Source organism: Lolium rigidum, chromosome 4, assembly GCF_022539505.1.
Source record: "Lolium rigidum isolate FL_2022 chromosome 4, APGP_CSIRO_Lrig_0.1, whole genome shotgun sequence".
Lineage (NCBI taxonomy): Eukaryota > Viridiplantae > Streptophyta > Magnoliopsida > Poales > Poaceae > Lolium > Lolium rigidum.
The window spans coordinates 245328452-245349236 of NC_061511.1; the positions used below are offsets into that span (position 1 = coordinate 245328452).

General features: G+C 42.9%; 1 pseudogene; it reads left to right on the forward strand.

The window, feature by feature from the left end:
- The first annotated feature begins 1124 nt into the window (after nucleotides 1-1124).
- On the forward strand, nucleotides 1125-13598 carry LOC124648530 (annotated as a pseudogene).
- The last annotated feature ends 7187 nt before the right edge of the window (nucleotides 13599-20785 follow it).

Here is a 20785-nt window from a genome sequence, read left to right on the forward strand (position 1 = left end):
CCACCAAGAAGATTGTTTGCTAAATGTAGGTATTTTTCGTATTTTATTGAAACTTGGACAACAATTTTTCATAAATAATGAGCCAACTTGTAGCCTTTGCTCCAAAGTAAACTTTTGAAAGTAATTGGTGCTTGTTCGCTAACTCTGCCTACTTTGGGTGTTCCACTTGTTCTCATTGAAATGAAAGGCCGCGTTTAGTCATTTATCCTCATACCCCCTTCTTATCCATCACGACTCACCTTAGTGCCTCTTCGGTGAAAGATGCATGGTGGAAGTGGTTCCACCGTCTCCATGGGAATTGAAAGAGATCTATAGATTTGAAAGCTTTTATCTGTTTTTTTTGTTCGAAAGGAGGGAGGGTTCCACTCTTGTTTTCATGAGGTGGGGGCCTATAATTATGTACCATGATCCTTGATATGGATATCCAGGCCTGATACACTAGGACAGCCATTGATATGATGATTAAGTTTAAGGTTGTACCAGTATTTTATTATAGTCTTGTTATGAGGAAATAATAATGTAGCCAGGTCATGTGGTGGACCAAATTAGGGTTATTAGTGTGTCCGACTTAATCATCATAGTTTAGTAGTATGACATGGAGTTGTAGTAAGCAGACCTTCTAGGCTCATACGCTAGTATGTTGTTATTACTAAAATAAATTATCCAATATTTAATTGGATTAACTAGGTCACGAAAAGGAACGAGATTAGAAAATGTAAACCAAACAGAAAAACCAGAAAAACCAGAAAAGGAAAACAAAGAAGATAATTCCAAATTCTTCCTCACTGAAAAAAGTGGATGATCGTAGCCCGATGCCAAACTATGGGCCGTCGGATCTCTCACCGCTTCGGCCCCAGGCCACGTCGACGCCGCCACTGACAGAATCCCACTCACGCTCACGCCCAACCTGCACCGCGCCGCTCACCCAACCGCACCGTAATTACAGACCAATTCGAGGGGGGCATCTGCAAAGGACCACTCCTCGGAGACTGAGCCGGAGGGTCTCCTGGCTTAAAACGCTGTCCTCCTCGAGCAGGCCGCGACACTTGCCGTTCCCCCTCCCCTCCACTCCCCCCATTCCCCACTCCCCACTCCGCCCGCTGATCCCTCCGCCCCGCCCCGCCATGGCGGTCACGGGGAAGGGCAAGCAGCTCGCCTCCGACGCCCCGGGCGCCTCCGCCTCCGGCACCAAGCGCCGCCTCGGCGCCGGCGCGGGCCCCTCCTCCTCCTCCTACAAAGCCGCCGCCAAGCGCGGCCGCCGCGAGGGCACCCTCCAGTTCTTCGACGACGAAGCCGGCGTCGACGACGAGTACGAGGAGGAGGACGAGCCCGAGTCCGAGGAGGACTTCGACGACGACGACGACGGTAAGGATCCGTCCGATTTCCCCTCACCCACGAGGTCCGTGGCCTCAGCGCGCGGATCGATTGGGTGGGGTTTTAGGGTTCCCACCAATGCTGACATTTTTAGCCCCTTTTATTGAGATTCCCTTTTATTTCCTTGCCCTCGCTAGGTGTTGAGTGGGTTTTTTTTTTTGTTTGTTCCACAGTAGATTTTTGTTGGTTGGGGTTTTTGTTCCCCCCACTCGTAACAGTAAACCCTTGAGATAGCCGTCTCAAAATCTCACCTACTGCCCAAGATTATTAGTTAGACTCTAAAAGTTGTAGAATCCGGAATCCCAACTAATGCAGGTCCAAACAGGAAGTTTTCATCTTTATATATGGTGCGACGATGATGCATGTTCAAGTGCTTAGCGGCATTATGTTTTTTTTCTTCCTTGTTTTGCTTTGTGGGAGGGAATCAAGAGTTAGGATGGTTGGTTTTCTCTTGTATGGCCAGTACGGCAAAACCTCCACACAAATCACGCCATTTTTTTATTAGTACCAGTTTTCAGTGTTCGTAGAAGGGTTTGGCCTTTTCTTATGAACAATTATTACCAGAGAACTGTAGGTTATTGTCCTTTCTAGGCACTAATAATGCTCAGTTTACCCTTCACCATCTCACGACAAGCTTGTTTTTACTTGTTGGGCAATCACTGCCTTATAACTGCCTTCTGCTAATGAACACTGCAGGTTTCGTTCCTGAGCCGCCAAGAAAAAGCGATAACAACAGAAGGGCCGAAAGATCACACCCTCTTCCATTTCTCGGGCATGTGAAGGAAGAGGAGCTGAGCGGCGACGAACTCGAGGAGTTCGTCAGGCAGCGCTATTCTAGTCGTGTGAGACATGCCGGTCATGGTGGCTCTGCCCAGTATGATGACGCGGAGGATGAGGAGTTCACCCATCTGAACGAGCCTATTATCTGGAGAGTCAAATGCATGGTCTGTGATTGCTAGGCGTCTGCCTCTGTTCAATTGGTCTAGCATTTGGTAGCTCGACGCTTATTCGTGTAGCTGAATTGCAGGTTGGGCGTGAGCGACAAATGGCTTTCTGCCTCATGCAGAAGTTCGTTGACCTGAAGAAGTATGGCACAAAAGTGCCAATTATCTCGGCGTTCTCACTTGACCATGTGAGAGGATTTGTTTTTGTTGAAGCTGAGAAGGCGTGTGATGTTACAGAGGTGAGTAGTTGGATACTTCCATTGGAATCAAACAACATGAGATCCACTAGGTTATGTGGTTTCAGATGATATAAGATAATTACTTAACATCAAGATTTGGTGAAGGTTTAAACTGTCCTGTTTTCTTCTGTGAGTAGCAATTCTTTATTTTTTTCTGCTTAACTCTCACACACTTCGATTCATCCTCTCTCCCGTATAATTTTCAAAGTTTTAAGTTCAAAATTTGAAATCTGAAAAACATACTTCATCTTTGACAGTTGACATAAGTTTTCTTCCCCCTCAATGATTTCTCCATGTATATGCTGTACATAATTTCTTGGTTGTGAAATGACCAACTGACCATATGGTCATCGCTTCCTACAGGCATGCAAAGGATTTTGCAATGTTTATGTAAGCCGAAGCAGTCCTGTTCCTGCAGCTGAAGTTCCTAGCTTGCTATCACCTCGTGCAAAACCAGCTGGAGTCTCTCCAGGCACATGGGTGCGCATGAAAGCTGGAAATTATAAAGGAGATCTAGCACAGGTATTGTAATACAATTGGGGGTGTGGTGATATATCATCTTCATATCTTCTCAAATTCTTTCTTCATAAAATCTCTGAATTTTAGGTTGTCGGTGCGGATGATGGGCGGAAAAGGGTGTTGATAAAGCTTATACCAAGAGTTGATCTCCGAGCTATTGCGAAAAAATTTGTAATGCTCTTACACTTTTGTCTGCATTCTATTTTTTTTTTCTTTTGGCAGTGAAAAGCCTTGCAACATTTTCATCTGCCTTGAGCTCAATTTGCGCTTGCTGAAGTTAAACTCATATCTGTCTTGTTGAACTCTGTTGGCTGTCAATCACAAAAATAGTTCAGCTGATTTTCACTATGTATTGTCCCTACTTCCCAAAATTCTTTCCTTGCCATTTGGCAGCAATGCTGATCTGGGTAATGCATCTATGTTTGTATGTGTTGGTGGCTTTAGCGTCAACCTTGGACACCTGCCTTTGTCGTAGAAAGTTGATCACCAATGTTGTTTTGTGTTACAGTAAAAAGTATGGCAGTGAACTCTGTGGTGTGTAATGCCTGGTTGCATTGTGTTCTATATTTGCATTATGTTCTTGTCTGGCTAACAGGTGTATGCATTCGCCTTTGCAGGGTGGTGCAATTTCCCTAAAAGGAGCTCCAGTTCCAGAACCACGACTAATCAGTTCACAGGAGCTAGAGTAATTGTTTCTGATTTTTGTCCAGTGTTTCATTGTCCTGTGTCCAGTAGCCTTGCGCTATCATTTGTTTCTAATCAGGCTTTCACATCCTTTCCATGATCTTGCTGATCCTACTAGGCTCTTTGCACCTCATATTGAGAGGAAGCGTGATCGTCAGACTGGTGATGTTTTTGAAGTGCTTGATAGTTTGATGTTCAAAGATGGTTTCCTGTATAAGAGAGTTGCACTTAGTTCTTTGATTTACTGGGGGATACAACCAACGGATACTGAGCGTGTCAAGTTCTCTTCTAGTCCAAGCACTAAAACTTCTGCTGATGACATGGATTGGGTCTCCAGCGTTTATGGTCAGAAGAAAAGGAACGTGTCCAGAGAGCCTGATATGAATCCATCATCATCTTCTAAAGACAAGTGCTCCAAGGCATCAAATCTTAAAGGTTCCAGTTCTTCAAATCTTAAAGGTTCCAGTTCTGCAGAAAATTATGATGATGATGGTGATGGCGAGGATGATCAATTCCATCTCCATGATCTTGTACTTTTTGGGTGAGTCCCCTTTTTTATGATCTTTATTCACTGATCAATGTCAACTAAGTACTAGGTTCAACACATTTTATTTCCTAATGAGCAGGCGAAAAGATTTTGGGGTGATTATTGCTGTTGAAAAAGATGGTTTTAAGGTATCCTTCTCATGCGTACACCAGACTTCAGTTCCACATTTTTGTGTTCTGTTCTAAGAACAAGTGATTTTCTTGTAGATTTTAAAGGGTGGTCCTGAAGGAACCGCTGTGACAGTTAGAAAGCAGGATATTAACAGAGGATGCGTAGACAAAATGTTTACAGCTGTTGACCATCAGAAGAAGACAATATCCATGAATGACACAGTTAAAGTTCTGGAAGGACCAGTTGAGGTGAGATTTTAATTTCCTACTATCAAAGTCAGCTATTATGAAGCCTTTATTTTGTTAGCAGTATGTGGAAGTATGCATCCTTTTTGCTTTTCATGAAAGCGTTAAATTAAAATATTTTCTATATTCTTCTGTGTTCATGGTCAAATATTTGCTAATTGCACCAATCTTGTACGTTAAATGATATATTGTTGTTGTTGTAGTGACATGCTTCATAGCTATGAATTATGTCTTTGCAGTTCCCGTATTTGAGAATGCATTCCTTCCACTCGCCCCCCCAACTGACCTGCTTAATATTATGTTACAGGGTAAGCAAGGAGTTGTTAAACACTTGTACATGGGAATACTCTTTATATATAATGAAAGTGAAAGTGAGAACGGCGGATATTTCTGTGCCCAATGTGGGTCATGTGAAAATATCAAGAAAAGGAGGGAACTGACAAATTCAGTATGTTTTATGTAATACATCTGCTTGTCAATGAATCAGAACTATTCTTTTGTTCACTCTGTTTTTGGTGTATCAGGAGGATAGTCCAATTCCCATGTTCTCGGACTCGGGTTTTATACCATCTGAGCAAAATGAACAACGTAGCAGTAAGTGTTTCATGATTTTTTTACATGTTTTTAAATGGTTAGATTTTATGGCTTGAAACAGAAGTTAAATTTTGTTTTGATTTCCTTGACCATACAGACGAAAGGCCTTATAGGGCACCCAGAGAACAACTCTTCTCAATCGGGGAAATGCTCCGTATTCGGAAGGGTCCTTTGAAGGGCTATCTCTGCCGTGTAATTCGGATATTCCGAAATGATGTAACTGTTAAGCTAGATTCTTTGCTGAAGATAGTTACAGGTTAGTTAGATAAGTATGCTCGGATTAGAGACATACTTTGGGCAATGCTTTACTTCATTGTTTTATGTTGTGCAGTGCAAGCAGAGTTTCTCTCAGTCCCGACTAAAAGGGGGTATGCAGCTAAATCATGTTTCAAGCTTCTCTTACCTTGTTGCTTGTTATAGTGTTGTGTGAATCGTCATATTGAGGCATGATTTCACCATGACATTTGCTTCTTGTTATGTTATGCCAGGGATAACTCATGTAGTGCTCCATCTAGTTCTTTTGGAAATCATGATACATCATTTTTGGGTAAGTGTCTGTTTCATATGCACACTTGTTATTTCTACATGCCAGATTGATCTCTGTCATGTGTACAAGAAAAAAAGCTGCCCATCTTTTCCAAAGCTACTTTGGTACTGGCCTACTGCCTATAATGAGGCCACGTCCCCTATTAGTAGAGCTTATAAGATGTGACAAATTGAAAACTGATTGTTTAACTGTTTATAAGGTGCATAAGACTCAAATTCTTTGATAATAGCTCATCAGTTTGTTCTTCTAATACATGGATTTGTTATCTTGCTTTTATATTTAGGTTCAGAAACAGCCAAAACCTCATGGGACAATGGATTTACATCTCTTGGCAGGTTCGTTTCATTTTTTTCAGTTTCATTTGTGATTCCATATTAATTACTGGTTTCCTGTAAACCAGCCAAACTGGACTTTTAAGATTTTGTAATATGTGTCTGGGTTGGGGAATGGGTTGGTAGACCTACATATGCAATCCTCTTTATGCAACCCTACCCATCCATCAAAACAGCACTGTGCAATTGACTTGCTAATGAACAGTTAACAGTTACCAACAATGAGAAACCAAAAGGACCAATTTCAGATTACCTTTCTATCATTCTAGACGAGTTACTTTGCAATTGGCGGAGAAAGTATGGCAACCATAATCTTAAGTTGATGAACTTACGTATTATTTTGTGTAATGCTATCTTTTATATGCAGTAATCGTTTGGTTTTTTTGTTGGTGGACACTCAATGGATATAAAACTTAAAGTTTTTGAGCTGCAAAAGTTGCACAAAAGATGAAAAGAGAGGGGCTAACCTTTAATTTCTAATCAGTAATTTGCTGTATCCGATTTCTTTAATCATAGCTACCAGTACTGTATGCTATGCGAGTAGTGCCATGAACCAGATTTATTTTTGTTTGCACATTAACGATCCTCTATTTTTCATTCTTCTGTTCTTGTAGTTGGTAATGAGTAGATCAAGACTATCATTACAAAAGAGAAATTCCTAGGATTGCAACTCGTACTAAGTACTAACAATTTTTTCCTTCTGGCTTGTTGCAAATGGCTAAGTGTTAAATAAGAATCTTACCTTTTATTACTGATCTTCATAATTTCCTATCACATCTTTGCTTGCTTAAAAACTGTTGTTTTCTGTACTGCAAGCCTGCAACAACTGTAACTATTATGTTCTCCTAAGAAAATACCTATTGTTACTATCCTAGTAAATGCTGCACTAGAACTATCACCTTTATTTTTTTTTGTTATGAAACAAAATAATATGCAATGCTATATGTATTTGACTAATCGAACATAGGATACTGAATATTGATTTTTTTTTACTTCAAAGCTTCTTAATTTTCTAGGTCGTTAAATCTTTATAGCCCAGAAGTTCACAGAATGTAAAAGAACGTACATCACTGATCACAATAACTTGATGATCCTTAGTGAGTATTTATATTTTTATTTAGGGTACCCTTTGCGAGTTTGTTAGGATCCATCAGCCTTTTTTATTTCATTTTGTTTTGCACTGCTAACCCAGTTCCCTATTATCTTGCTTCTTGTACATAACTGGTTGGTATCAAATTCTTTCTGGTTGGGCTTATTTCACTTAGAAATTTTAATATCGCTTTGAGAAATAAATGGCCTGAGTAATTATTGTTTGCATTTATTGTAATTACTATTACTGAATTGGTTATTATTCACTGCAGTGATTCTTGGCAACCTTCAAGTTCTGCATTTCCAGCCCAGAATGCAGGTAATATCTAGCTTTAGGCCTTACTATGTGGTATGGTTTGGAGTCTTCCATCTTGATACTCCCTCTGATCCACATTAGTTTTCACCAATATAGATGTATCTAGATACATTTTAGTTTTAGATACATCCATATTAGCGACAAGTAATATGAGTCGAAGGGAGTAGAATAGTTTGGAGCTTCATTTATTTTTCTGTTGGTTTGATAAGAATGATATTGCACCATTTAGTCTACTGGAAATTCTTTTGAAAGTATTAGACACCTGATCAGCTGTAAATTCTATAATTTTTGTAAGGCTTTGGATTGGTGCAAGAATTTGACCAATTAGTGGATAGATTGGGCCTGCTAGGAGCTGTATGAGACAAATCAGTTTAGTCTGTGAGGGGATGAACAGTGAATTAACATGTTGGATGGGAAGGAACATGACTTCTTAACAAACTACATCACAAAGTAACTTGTTTATAGTAGGGCATCTTTTAGAAGATTTTCGATCTCAAAATCTTCCAATAGATGATTAAGTTGTAGGAAGTGTTACCCCAAATATCCAACTTTTGTACCCTTCGTCTGATATGTTTTTCATTTGAAAGAAATTTACACGTGTTACATCTATATTGTAATTTGTAAGGGTCTGTATTTCATGTGATAACTATTCCCTAGAAATACCATAATTAGCCTGGTGTTAACATATGTTGCAGCTCTTGTTTGTAAGCATTGCAATGTAAAAACCTATATTTCAGGCCTTTGCACTAGGCAGTCAGGGATATATGATGTTTAGTGGATATATATAAATAATAAAGTGGTCATTAATTCGAATAATTGGCCACCACTTCAAATGCAATGTCTGTCTTCTGACATTCGTTAGGTCCATTGTTCCTCTAAACTAATTTCTGCATCCCTTATGCACCCCCATCAACTGTGCTGTCCACTAGGGTATGGCTTTTGCTTTTTTTCGATGTTACACGTGCAACACCATGCTCTGCTTACATCAATCTGTGTTTTGTGCATAACCTCGCGATTCAGTTGACTACACAGTCAAACAGCAAACAGTGTATTTTTTTTTATATCACACCATGTCCACTTGCATCTTTGTGGTAGAAAACAAAACCAGTACGCATGGAATGGTTTCAAATTCTAGGGCATGATATTGTTGTCCTAACTTAGCTTTAGATGTAAATTCAGTCCAGATATTACGCTTATTTATGTTGACTGATCTGCTGAGTCAAGGTTGGTTTGGATATAAGTAAAACAGTTTGTATTAGAACTCTCCCTCTCCCTGGTGTGGGTCTGTGCTATCAATAAGGGAAAATTTGCTACAGGACACTGTTAATTTCTGGCATTTGCCGCAACACTGCGACCTATTGTGTCTTTGCCAGGTACCATTACAATTTTGTGGCACATTTGCCAGAACACACCGCATGGCCAAAAAACTGAAAGTTCGGCACTTTTGCCCTGGATGACCATGCATGCTATGACTGGTTTTGAAGACAATGTGCCAAACTTCCCGTTTTTGGCCATGCGGTGTGTTCTGGCAAATGTGGCACACAATTGTAATGGTACCTGGCAAAGACACAAATGAGTGGTGTTCTGTGGCAAACGTCAGAAATTAACTGTGTCCTGTAGCAAATTTTCCCTATCAATGAAGTGCAGACACTGTAACTGTCATTGCTCAGCATGCCATGGAGATATAAGTCGTACAGTAAAATCCACCATACATTAATAGCACACCATGAGCTTTGGCCTGCAGTATAGCAAATAATACTTGCATATTGATCTCTAATGGTTGCAAACCTTGAGCTTTATAAGTTGCACCAACAGAAATGATCTTGTATCATGGTGCATACTAAAGCATGATATAAAGGTCGAGAGTGTCATGCGTGGTAGTCTTATTTCACTTTCGGGGAAGTTGGAGACATCATCTCTCTGCAGCAATGCAAAGGTAGTCATTTATTTCACTTTCGGGGAAGTTGGAGACATCATCTCTCTGCAGCAATGCAAAATATTATATGACAAAGTTCCTCTTATGTTTTGTTGATTTTTTTACGTTCATTCACCAGTAGTTGATGTGTTTATAGTTTTGCTGATTCACCTTTACATCTTCAGATGGAGAAGCAGAAGTTGATCCTTGGTGTAAGAAACCAACATCTGCTGATGGTGATTCTGATCCATGGGGCAATAGCACTACACAAAAGGAAAGCTCCAGTGACGATGCATGGGGTAAACCAGCTGGAGGTAGTAGTGGATTTGATGCTGGTGGCAGCTCTTGGGGTGGAGCAGCAGTCAACAAGGATAGTGAAAAGAGTGACAACTGGGGTGAAGCATGCAAGGTGGTGGACATGGCAACTGGTGGTGACACAGATCCTTGGGGCAGTAAGGTTAAAGTAGTTAAGGAAGCAGATAGTTGGGGAAACTTGCCAGGGCCACCAGAGAAGGAAGAGGACGGTCAAGGATGGGGCCAACCTTTTGGCAACTCAAACCAAGATCAAGAAAAGGGACAGGATCGAAAGACACAGACAAGAGTGGGTCTTGGGATACTGCTGTTGCTATTCGTGTCGGCTCGGATGATGATGCCTGGGCTAAGTCTGATGCTTTGCCTGTTGCTCAAGATGATGCCTGGGGGAAGAAGTCAAAAGACACCAATGGTGACCAAGCAGCTGAGTGGAACAAAGCTGGATCATCAGACCAACTTGGTGGCAGTGATTGGAGTACACCAAAATTTTCTGGGGGTGCTGGTTCATCAAGCTGGAACAAGGGAGAGGCAGTTGGGGGAGATAGTCAGAATAGCACCTGGAGCAGACCTGCTGGAAACTTTGAAGCTGGGCGTGGGTTTGGGCAAGGACGTGGGAGAGGCCGGGGCCGGGAATCTGGGGATTCGGGTGGCAGAAATGACCAAGAAAGCTGGAAGGGATCATGGGATAATGACAATTCTGCAAAGCCCTCTTGGAGGTCTGGTACACAGGTAGATAACGAAGTTGGAGATTCTGGTGGATACAGGGGAAGAGGAAGGGGCCAATATGGAGGACGAGGGAGAGGAAGAGACAATGGTGGGAGAAATGGAAATGGAGGCGGCTCTGAGTTTGGAAGGGAAAGGAGCAGTGGTGATACACCAAACTGGGGAAACAGTCAGCCTTGGAGTGGCAGTGAAGGCACCAAGACATGTGATGAAAATCAGACTTCCACCTGGAACTGCTCGGAGGATAAAAAACTGTCTGGAGGTGAGTAGCCTGTTTCAGACTTGCAGCGTTATCAGATGGACATGGTTGGAGTACTACTTTCTCTAGTATAAATGTACACTTAAGTTTTGGATCACCTTTCAATTTGATATTGCCATCAGGACCTAAAGAAATATCAAACCTGTACTTGTGCTTATTTAATTTTGTCAGGATTACACTAAAATTTCTCATACTGCTTAGAATTGTGCCTCTTTTATTACTCTTGACTGTTGGTGAAGCATAACTTGATCCTTGGCTTTAGCAAAGATACAAGGTTCTTACCGGTGTTCTCTTGTGTAGGTGAAGAAGATGATCCTTGGGGGAGCAAGGTGGTTACAAAAGGTGACGAAGATATAATTGGAATATTACTCTTGACTAGTTTCTTCTTGACTGTTGGTGAAGCACAGCTTGATCCTTGGCTTTAGCAAAGATGATATCTGCCAAATACTGAGAATACTAGTACTACAAGGTTCTTACCTGTATTCTCTTGTGTAGGTGAACAAGATGATCCTTGGGGGAGCAAGGTGGTTACAAAAGGTGACGAAGAGATAATTGAAATAACCATATTTCGTACTCCCTCTGTCCAGAAAAGGATGTCTCACTTTACGTAGATATGTATGTATCTAGATGAGTTTTATTGTGTAGATACATGCAACTTTTGACAAAGTTGAGACATCCTTTTTAGGACGGAGGGAGTACTCAGTTTGATGTTTTGATTTTTGAGCCATAGTTGTATGTTGACTTCTCAATCTTGTAGGCCAAGAGAAACAAAATGATGCTTGGTCAAGTAAGGTGACTTCGACTGCAGGTGCCGAGAACAATGATGGCTGGAACACAAAGGCGAAAGAGTTATCCTGCAGCCTTGGGTCTAAGTCGGAGAATGCTGCATCTGGTAGTTCTAAAACAAAGAAAAATATACTTTTACGCTAGACTGTTGGTGTATATGCTGCAAGCTTATCTTTTATGCTCATGTTTAGGTGAAGAAGGACGAGATGATCCTTGGTCAAGCAAGATTGTTTCTACTCCTAAAGGTGCTTAGGGGACTTACTGAACTCTTCATACTTGATGCTGTGTTTGGGTGAACATTTTGATTTTGTTTTCTTGTGGTACCTTGTGATGCTTATATTTGATTCTCTTGTAGGCAAGGAACAAGAAACTGATCCCTGGGCAAGCAAAGTATCTTCTACTGCAGCAGTGGAAAAAGCTGACACCTGGGGCAATGGAAATGGAGGGAGTTGGAACACTTCTGGTTCCTCTGTTGGGCATCAGGAATCTTCTTGGGGCAAACCAAGCTCCTCAAGTGGAGATCAAGAGCCAGCTTGGAAGAAGCCAAATTATGGTGATGATAAGACTGGATTCGGTAGGGGTGGATTCGGAGCTGGGAATCGAGGCAGAGGGAGAGGAAGGTTTGGGGACTCGTCATGGGATGGAGGAAGTAACATAAATGATGGATCAGGTGGAGAAAGGTCTGAAGGTGGCAGAGGAAGAGGTAGAGGGCGTTTTGGTAGAGGTGATCGCAATCAAGGCAACAACTTTGGGTCAGGAGACAGGGATGGAGGCAGTTGGAGCTCTGGCAGGGGAAACGGAGGCCGAGGTGGTGGTTACAGAAACTCGAATGACAACAATGAGGGAAGGTCCTCCAGTCAAGATGGTGGTGGTGGTTGGTCTCAGTCGACGGACTGGAATGCCAGCAAAAAGGGAAACACCGAAGGAGATCAAGCTTTTTCACAAGGCAACTCCAGCTGGGGAAGTGACAAAAATGATAGCTGGGGAGCTCCGAAGCCATCTGGTGGAGGTGATCAGGCAGGAAAGAAGGATGGAAACAACACCTGGAATCAAAACAAGCCACCTTCTGGCGGTGGATCATCTATCCTGGGCCAGCCACCTTCTGGCGGTGGATCATCTATCCTGGGCCAGTGGGGTGGTCCACCTGGCGACACTACTGCTGGCAGAGGTGGAGGATCTGTTGGGGGAGGATCGTGGGGAAACAACGAAGAAAAGTCCAGCTGGGGGAGTGACAAAAATGATAGCTGGGGAGCGCCAAAACCATCCGGTAGAGATGAGGCAGGCAAGAAGGATGGAAACAACACCTGGAGTCAAAGCAAGCCATCTTCTGGCAGTGGATCCTCCATCCTAGGTCAGTGGGGTGCTCCTCCTGGTGACACTACAGCAGGCGGAGGAGGATCATGGGGAAAGAGCAGTGATGATGGCTGGAATTCGTCAAAAGGAACTGGAGGTTCAGGTATGTCCACCTAGGATCCTCTGCGGCAAACAGTGACTGTCACTTGAAAGCTCAATTGTGTTTAAGCTTCAGTGCTTTCACTACGTGCCCTCTGTTTTTTTGCCCCGAACATCCTGTGTTTAAAGTCCAATCACATTTCTCACTTCCTTGTCTGTTCACATGTATTTGCTATGCTAATTTTACAAGTTGATTTAAAGCACTCTTTCTCATGTTATTTCAGAAGGTGGTTCTAGGAAGGAAGGATCTTCGGACAAGGCCGAAGGGAGCGGGAGCCAAGGAGGCGGTGGTGGCAGTTCCTGGGACAAGGCAGGTGGTGGTGGATGGGACAGCAGCAACAAGGGTGGGGATGCTGGCAGTGGTGGTGGTGGGTGGTAAGCTTGCTCCAGAATCAGCTGCGCCTGATCTTTGGGCTTGTACGTAAAGGGTTTGCACTATGTAGTATGTACATCTCTGTGCTGTAGCACGGTACCTGTGGTTGGTTCCTTTGCCATTGGCTACTTGAATCTTATAAACATGGCCTAGCTGGGGCAGGACGTTCCCTCTTAGTGGCAGTTAGTAGTGCCAGCTAAACGTTGCCTAGTAACTGAAGTACCTTTTCTATTATCATGTCTGAGATTTCCACGTGGTTATTATTGCAAGGCTATGTCATGGCGATGCCCTTGGTTGGATGCATGTGTATGCGTCCTAAATGGCTCTGGACGCTTATATAGCTTTACTATTACCCGGAATGGACGTTTTCTTCCAGTCTTGAAATAATCGAGTATTCTGGCTACTGCAGTTTTGGTCTAGCTGGAGAAGGCAGAATCAGATACATAAATTTGGGAAATTTAAATATTTTTTCATCCGTTAGCTACTAACCTGTAGAAGACGGGCCCTATTCTTGCCACACGAAAAGAAAAATTTAGCCCTGTCGATGGCCTAATTCGAGTTAAAACTGTTCTGGTAATGTTGACGTTCGTTGTAGAAATTGTTGTGGTAATACCAGGTGCTAGGAGTGTGGTGGCATTCTCCGAAGGGCGCAACGGTTGCGAGTCATTCTTGTTCTTGTCAAGCTGCTGGTGTCGGCTTTATTTACTCTTTCTTTTTTCTTGTGTTTCCTTTTGGGCTTGGTTGTGCTGCAGCCCCAGCGTGTTTGTTGTATCGGTTGATTGCTATATTAATATAGCGGGTCGAAAGCCTACTTCGAAGAAGATACGTTCCAAGTGGACGGTTCTGGCATTTTACTAAGATGGCTCTCCTTGAATCTTGGTTCAGTTGTTTTTTTTTTTGAAACGTGCATCTTGGTTCAGTTGTTAAGTTAACACTGCTGCTCGATTGGTGTTTGTTTGGTTTGGTTCTGGGAGTATGCAAGAGGCAAAACATATTGCTTCACCTTCTAGCTTCTGTATCTGTTTTCTTTCTTTTTCTCTGTATCTGCAACGGGTTTTGGACTTTTGGTATGAATTGGAGGAAGAAAAATGTTAACAGGTTTTCAAGATTGTTTTGTGATCATTTCTGAAAGGTCCCACTGCCACACCCCTCTCTGAGGCCGGCATGTGAACTGGTAGTTGCGCACTTCAGTAATTCCACATCCTCACCCGAATGTCATTGGAGTTCCGTTAGTGTTGATAGCTTCTTCGTAAATACCCCGGACGACAAAACCCTCTATCCAAGATTTCTCTCTCCATGTGCAAATGTTCCCCGAGTCAGAAGGGAGACGCAAGGAGGAATCGAGACTAGGGCATGCATGATCGAGACTCTGGTGCTCCGACATTAGACCACACCAGCAACGCCTTTGTCCGCATGTAATGTAGGTTTTCTGAACATAGCTTATCCTCACGCTAAAGAAAAGCTACGTCTCTGTTCATAGGCGTTGCTCAAATTCTTGGTGCTTCCCATTTTCGAAGACACATCACCGATATTATGTGTCACTCAACGTCCTTAGACCATGTACTATGTAGTAAAAAAGCGGTTCATTTTGGCTTTGGAACCGGTTCCATACATAGTGAGGCATCGGTTCAATGTGTTAGAAAAAAGAAGCGAATCAATATGTTGGTTCGGCTCAAACGAATCTTGTGCCAGAATTAAGAAGAGCTACCCCATATGTCATAGAGGAGAGAGAAGAAATATACTGCTTTACATGCAAAGAAAGGTACATGCATGTTGTCAGAGTGGGCCTTAACTAAAGCGATTCCACATTGCAGAGAAACAGAGGCGAACTCTACATCTGACACATTTTTCGTTGGTTCGAACCCACATAGTACATGGCCTTATTGCACTCATTCTATTGACTAAAGCTAGCTAGCAGATGCGCCGTAACATTTTTAGTACGGAGTATGTCTTTTCTTGCTATGGAGTAGAAGCTGAGGCTGAGTGTGCTATATAGTGACAATAAATGTCCAGCGGTTATGTAGTCGTGCCATTCATAGTCCATAGCAACTAGCCTTCCTTCTCCGGTTCGGCAATGATGGCGGCTAGGAGGCAGCCACCATCGTGTATACCAAGAACTGAGAATTTAGCTACCTCGTTCGATTCCGATTCAGCTGTGGTTGGAGCCTAGAAAGATGGATCAATGAGAACAAGAATGATCAAATAGAAAATCATTGTTCTTAATGGTTACTCATAATTTGCTGCTTGATTATACTCCCTCCATCTCACAGCTTAAGGCGTAAAAAAAATTCTGATTTTTACTCAAAGAACAAGGTGCGGGCGATTTCAGGTGATATACTTATCGCTAACCTCCCAAAATTACCCTTCTATGTCGTGGTATCTCTCCCGCCGCGCTCCGGCCGCCGCCGATGTAGCCCCAGTCTGCCTCCCGTTCTGGCTGCTGCCTAGGAAGCTCCAGCCTCTGTCCCGCTCCGTCCGTGCTCCATCCGCCGCCCAGGAGCATGCACACAACGTCCGGGCTCGATTTTTGCCAGATCTGCGTTGATTAATTCGTGGAAATCCTAGTGTTTGGTGTATGATTCCTTCACGAGTTCTTCGTGCTCGATTTTTGCCAGATCTGCGTCGATTAATTCGTGGAGATCCTGGCGATCTTGGGGAGGAGAACAGAGCCCACGAAGCGTTCTTCCAGGCAGGTGGCGCCATGCCCAATTCTAGGACCAAATTCCGGGCTGGGGCCTAGCGCAAAGGAGGCGGTTACTCGATGTGCTGCAGCCTGGGGCGAGGTGGTGGTTCTCACGCGGCGCTGGGGCTGGGCAAGGCGGCCAACCATGAAATGTTCTAAGAAAGATACTGGAATCTTACTGATCCCGGGAGTTGTGGAATTAGGCAGGTGCTCTATTTCCTTGTCTCTTGGACATTAGGGCATGTACAATATAGTGACGCCAACTTCATCTTAGCCTAGCCATGTAGAATTTTTGAAATATTGCCTTTCCTTAACTAAGAGACCATCTCTTAGAAAATAAAAGAACGTTATTTATGCGTTGTATGATATGTCTTCCCTGAGTAAAATAATTTCTTACTAAAATGTTATTATTTATCATTAATTGATAGGGATGACTGCATTGTATGATTTATCTCTATTGCTTTCTCTAGATAACGTGTGAAGCTAAAGGAAGGCATTCCCTGTACATGCCCTTATAGGTCCAACAGCTCACTTCGGTTTCTCAGGAGTTTAAGTTTCTTCGATTTGACCTGAGGTGGCCATGGATCACAGGGCATCGGACCACTAAAATGACATATGAATTTGTGAGTCGCATGTTTTATGTCAAGCATCAATCACTTTTTTAGCCCTAGGCCGTTTCCGCTACTTTGTGTGAAGTTCGAGTAATTTTTCTTGGTGAAGTTCGGTCACTTTTGTTAAGGTTCACACATCCTTTTCTTGATTATTTTTAATATTTCATATTTCTATTTTCTATCTTATGATTGTTGCAATTCCTTTTTTTGGTTCACACTTAGAATATGTGGCGGGCAACATGGAGTGTGGCATAGCTCTTTATTTTCATACACACAAAATTCAAATTTTAAACTTTTATAAAAATCTGAAACAAAATTATAGAGGTAGAAAATGATGTATGCTACAATGGTGCAAAATCTCTATGCACATTAATTTTTATTCTAGCCTACAGAAAATTGACAAAATCTAACAAATTTTATAGTCTTGAAATGTGCAATATTCACTATAAAATTTGTCGAACTTGTCATTTTTGTGTCCCGTAGAATATGAGGTAGTTTATATTGAGATTACACCATTGTATTATATATCATTAGCTATCTCCATAATTTTATTTGGGATTTTTAAAACTTTGAAATAGGAGTTCTAAGTGATAAAAAATAAATGGCTACATGTAGCTCGGTCTTCGTTTTAAGTTTCCTTTGCAACATGGACATATGAAGTAGAGAAGCATGTGACTCTTATGTCATAAATAGAAGCAAAAAGCCCCGCAGCAATAGCCCATTTAAGAAAATACATAATCGTGTGTGAATGCTAAGCATATTTAAAAAATCTTAAACAAAATTATAGAGGTAGAAAATGATGCATGCTACAATGGTGCAAAATCTCTATGGACATTAATTTTTATTCTAACCTACAAAATTGACAAAATGTAACAAATTTCATAGTCTTGAAATGTGCGATATTCACTATAAAATTTGTCAGAACTTGTCATTTTTGTGTCGCCTAGAATATGAAGTAGTTTATATTAAGATTCTACACCATTGCAGTATATATCATTGGTTATCTCCAGAATTTTATTTTGTTTTTTTTTAATTTTGAAATAGGAAATCTAAGTGTTCAAAAATAAATGGCTACGTGTAGCTCGGTATTTATTTTAAGTTTCCCTTGCAACATGGACATATGAAGTAGAGAAGCATGTGACTCTAATGTCATAAACAGAAGCAAACAGCCCTGTAGCAATAGCCCATTTAAGAAAAGACATAATCATGTGTGAATGCTAAGCATATTTTCAACAATGACCAAAGTTGGGTATGTTAACAATAATTTGGCAAAATTGTTCAATAATTGGGTCAAAGAGTACAAGATGCCTGCACTTGTTGAGTTTCTGGAAAAGCTTAGGTAGATGATAAGGCAATTGAGAACAAAACGGGGATTAGTTGTGGAGGCTTGCAAGGTTGCATACTACCTAGTGTAATAAAGGAGTTGAATCAAACAAGCAAGGGTCTACATTATTTGGAAGCAAGAGCATTACCCATTTTAGCCGAGATATGAGGAAATGGATGGAGGCTCATCGTTGACTTGGAGAAAAGGAGTGCTTTTGTAGGAAATGGCAGATTTGCGGTAAGGCCCAGGCCCCATGCACACATGCTCTTCGATTCATATTCTTCATAAAAACTAAGTTGGAGGAATATATTGATCATAGTTTCTGGGTCGCAAAATTCAAAGCAACATATTAGGGAATCCTCATGCCAACTAGAGGAAGGTCCCAATGGCCTAAGGTAACTTCCGGGTTTTATATGATTCCTCCCAAACTAACGAGGAGTGTCGTGCGCCCAAGAAATAGGAGGATAAAAAATTACAGTGATGGCAGAACTGGTAGGAAATATAAATGTAGAACATGTGACCAGTTAGGCCATCTTAAAAAGACATGCAAGGAGCCCGAGATTGAAAGTGGTGTTGATCGAAATGGAACTCCTCCACGGTAATTATTTTATGGATCCCAATTTTCTTTCACTTGTTTTGCCACATCCCTTGCATTTTAAGTTTGAAGAGCATGGCGGCCACTTCTCCTAGGACACCAACTAAACAATATACTCAGCCTAATACTCCTACTACAAGTCCAACGACAAGAAGCATGATTGCAACTATTGCACATGCTTCTACGCCTCCTAGTGCATCCATAAGAAGCAAATCTGTTGCTGCTAGCCCTCTTCAACAAATTTAGTGTATTTGGGTTTGAGAACCAAGATGTTTTGATATGTAGGTCTGAAGTACTTTGATGGTCCTTTTGGTGATCTAATACCATTATGTATTTTTGAAATGTTGCTGAAATATATTTAAAATGCTATCAAAATGCTGCTGAAATATAGTCAAAAACTCAAAATGATGTTGAATTGCTGCTCGTTGGTTGTTGAATAAGTTGTGCTGGAATATTCTCAAATTCTGCTGAAATTATGCTCTGGTGCTGAACCGAGTGCATTAAAATGTGAAAAGGTAAGATCATCTCTAGCAGTGACTGAAAACACGTGAACTGAAAACTCGGAGTTCAGTTCACCGAACTCGTGTTTACGGTTCTGAAAAACCTTGTCGCAGATCAGAATCCGTAAAATAAGAACTGAAAAACTAAATTTGAAATGTGGCAGCGAAATTGGTCGATGATCATATATATAGATGGATTTGATGCTCCGATTGAGCATCAAAAGTTATATAAATCGATAAATTAAACCTAAAATTACTTATACACCGGCGGGCGCTACTAATTTGATACAAAATGCGGCCTAAATTAGTGGCCTATGCGCGCGGCTAGCCGGTGGTGGCGGAGCGTCTCGGCGGTAGAAGGCGTCAACGCTGGCGTCGATGAGCTTCACTCCTTGTCGGCGTCAAGCTCGAATATCTCGAGCTTGACACGGCGGACGCGCGCCTCCCGGCGGGCCGCCTCGTAGTCGCGCACTTGGCGCACGGCGTCCGCCTCCTCCCGGCGGAAGCGAGCGTGGGCCTCCGCCTCGGAGATGGCCTCCGTCTGCGCGACCATGGCGTCCTCCTCGTCGGAGCCGTGGACGTAGTCGCCCACCAAGAAGGTGGGCGACCGCGCGGGGACGAGGTCGTCGTCCTCGGCCTGGCGCAGCGGTGCGCGACTGGAGGAGCCGCCTGACGAAGCCCCTCGCCACCGTTGCCGAACCTCGCCAGCTTCCCTGGGGGCGTGAGCCCCCAGTTGGTCCACCGGCGGGCGCTGCGCTTGCGCGCTCCCTCCGACCTCTTCCATTTACGCCGCTCCTCCTCGGTGCAAAACGTGGGGGGACGCGGCGGCGAGTCCCCGCCGCCCAATCCCGTGCCGCGGCCTACTCCGCCGCCACAGGAGGCCATCGTGCCGCTTAGGAGGGTGCAAGGGTGGCTGCGGCTTGCTCGATTTCTCGCCGGAATACGTGTGACGCAGCGGCGGAGGGAGTGGAAGCGGCGGAGGGGAGTAGGGTTTGGAACCCAAACTCCCCTCCACGGCCCCTTTTAATACGGGGTGGCCGCGCAGTTTCTCGGGGGCCCGAGCTCGTTATACGGGCCATGCCGCGAGTTCGGGTTCCGTTCTGACCAGTTTCGGCCCGAACCTGTATATCCGCCGGAGTTTTTCAATTTCGGCCAGTTTTTCAATCAGTGCTAGAGATGCTCTAAGGGCATCTATGTTTTTCTTTGAAAGGTCCTACCGTCGCACTTCCCTGGGGGGTCGTCTTGTGATCTGTTAGTCGTGCACATCGGTAATACCACATCCTCTGCCTCACCACGGAAGCCCGAGTGTCATTGAGTTCGGTTAGTCAGTGTTAAGTTTTTGGTAAATACAGCTTCAGATATTCCTTCCGCATGGAATCAACATTGCTCGAGTCACACCACAGCCGCTGGAGGAATCGAGAATCCGCTGCTCCATCAACAGAGCACAGCAGCGATGCCTTTGTCCACATGGAGAGGTTCTCTTTAACCCTGCTTATCCTCACGCTAAAGAAAAACTACGTCTCTCTCTACAGGCGTTCCTCAAATTCTTGGTGCATCCCATTCCCAAAGACACATCACCGACATTAGGTGGTGTCACTGAACGTCATCGCTGCACTCATTCTATTGACCAAAACTAGCTAATAGATGAGACGCAATTATTTTAGTATGGCTTTTCTTGCTGTGGAGTAGAAGCTAAGGCTGAGTGCTATAT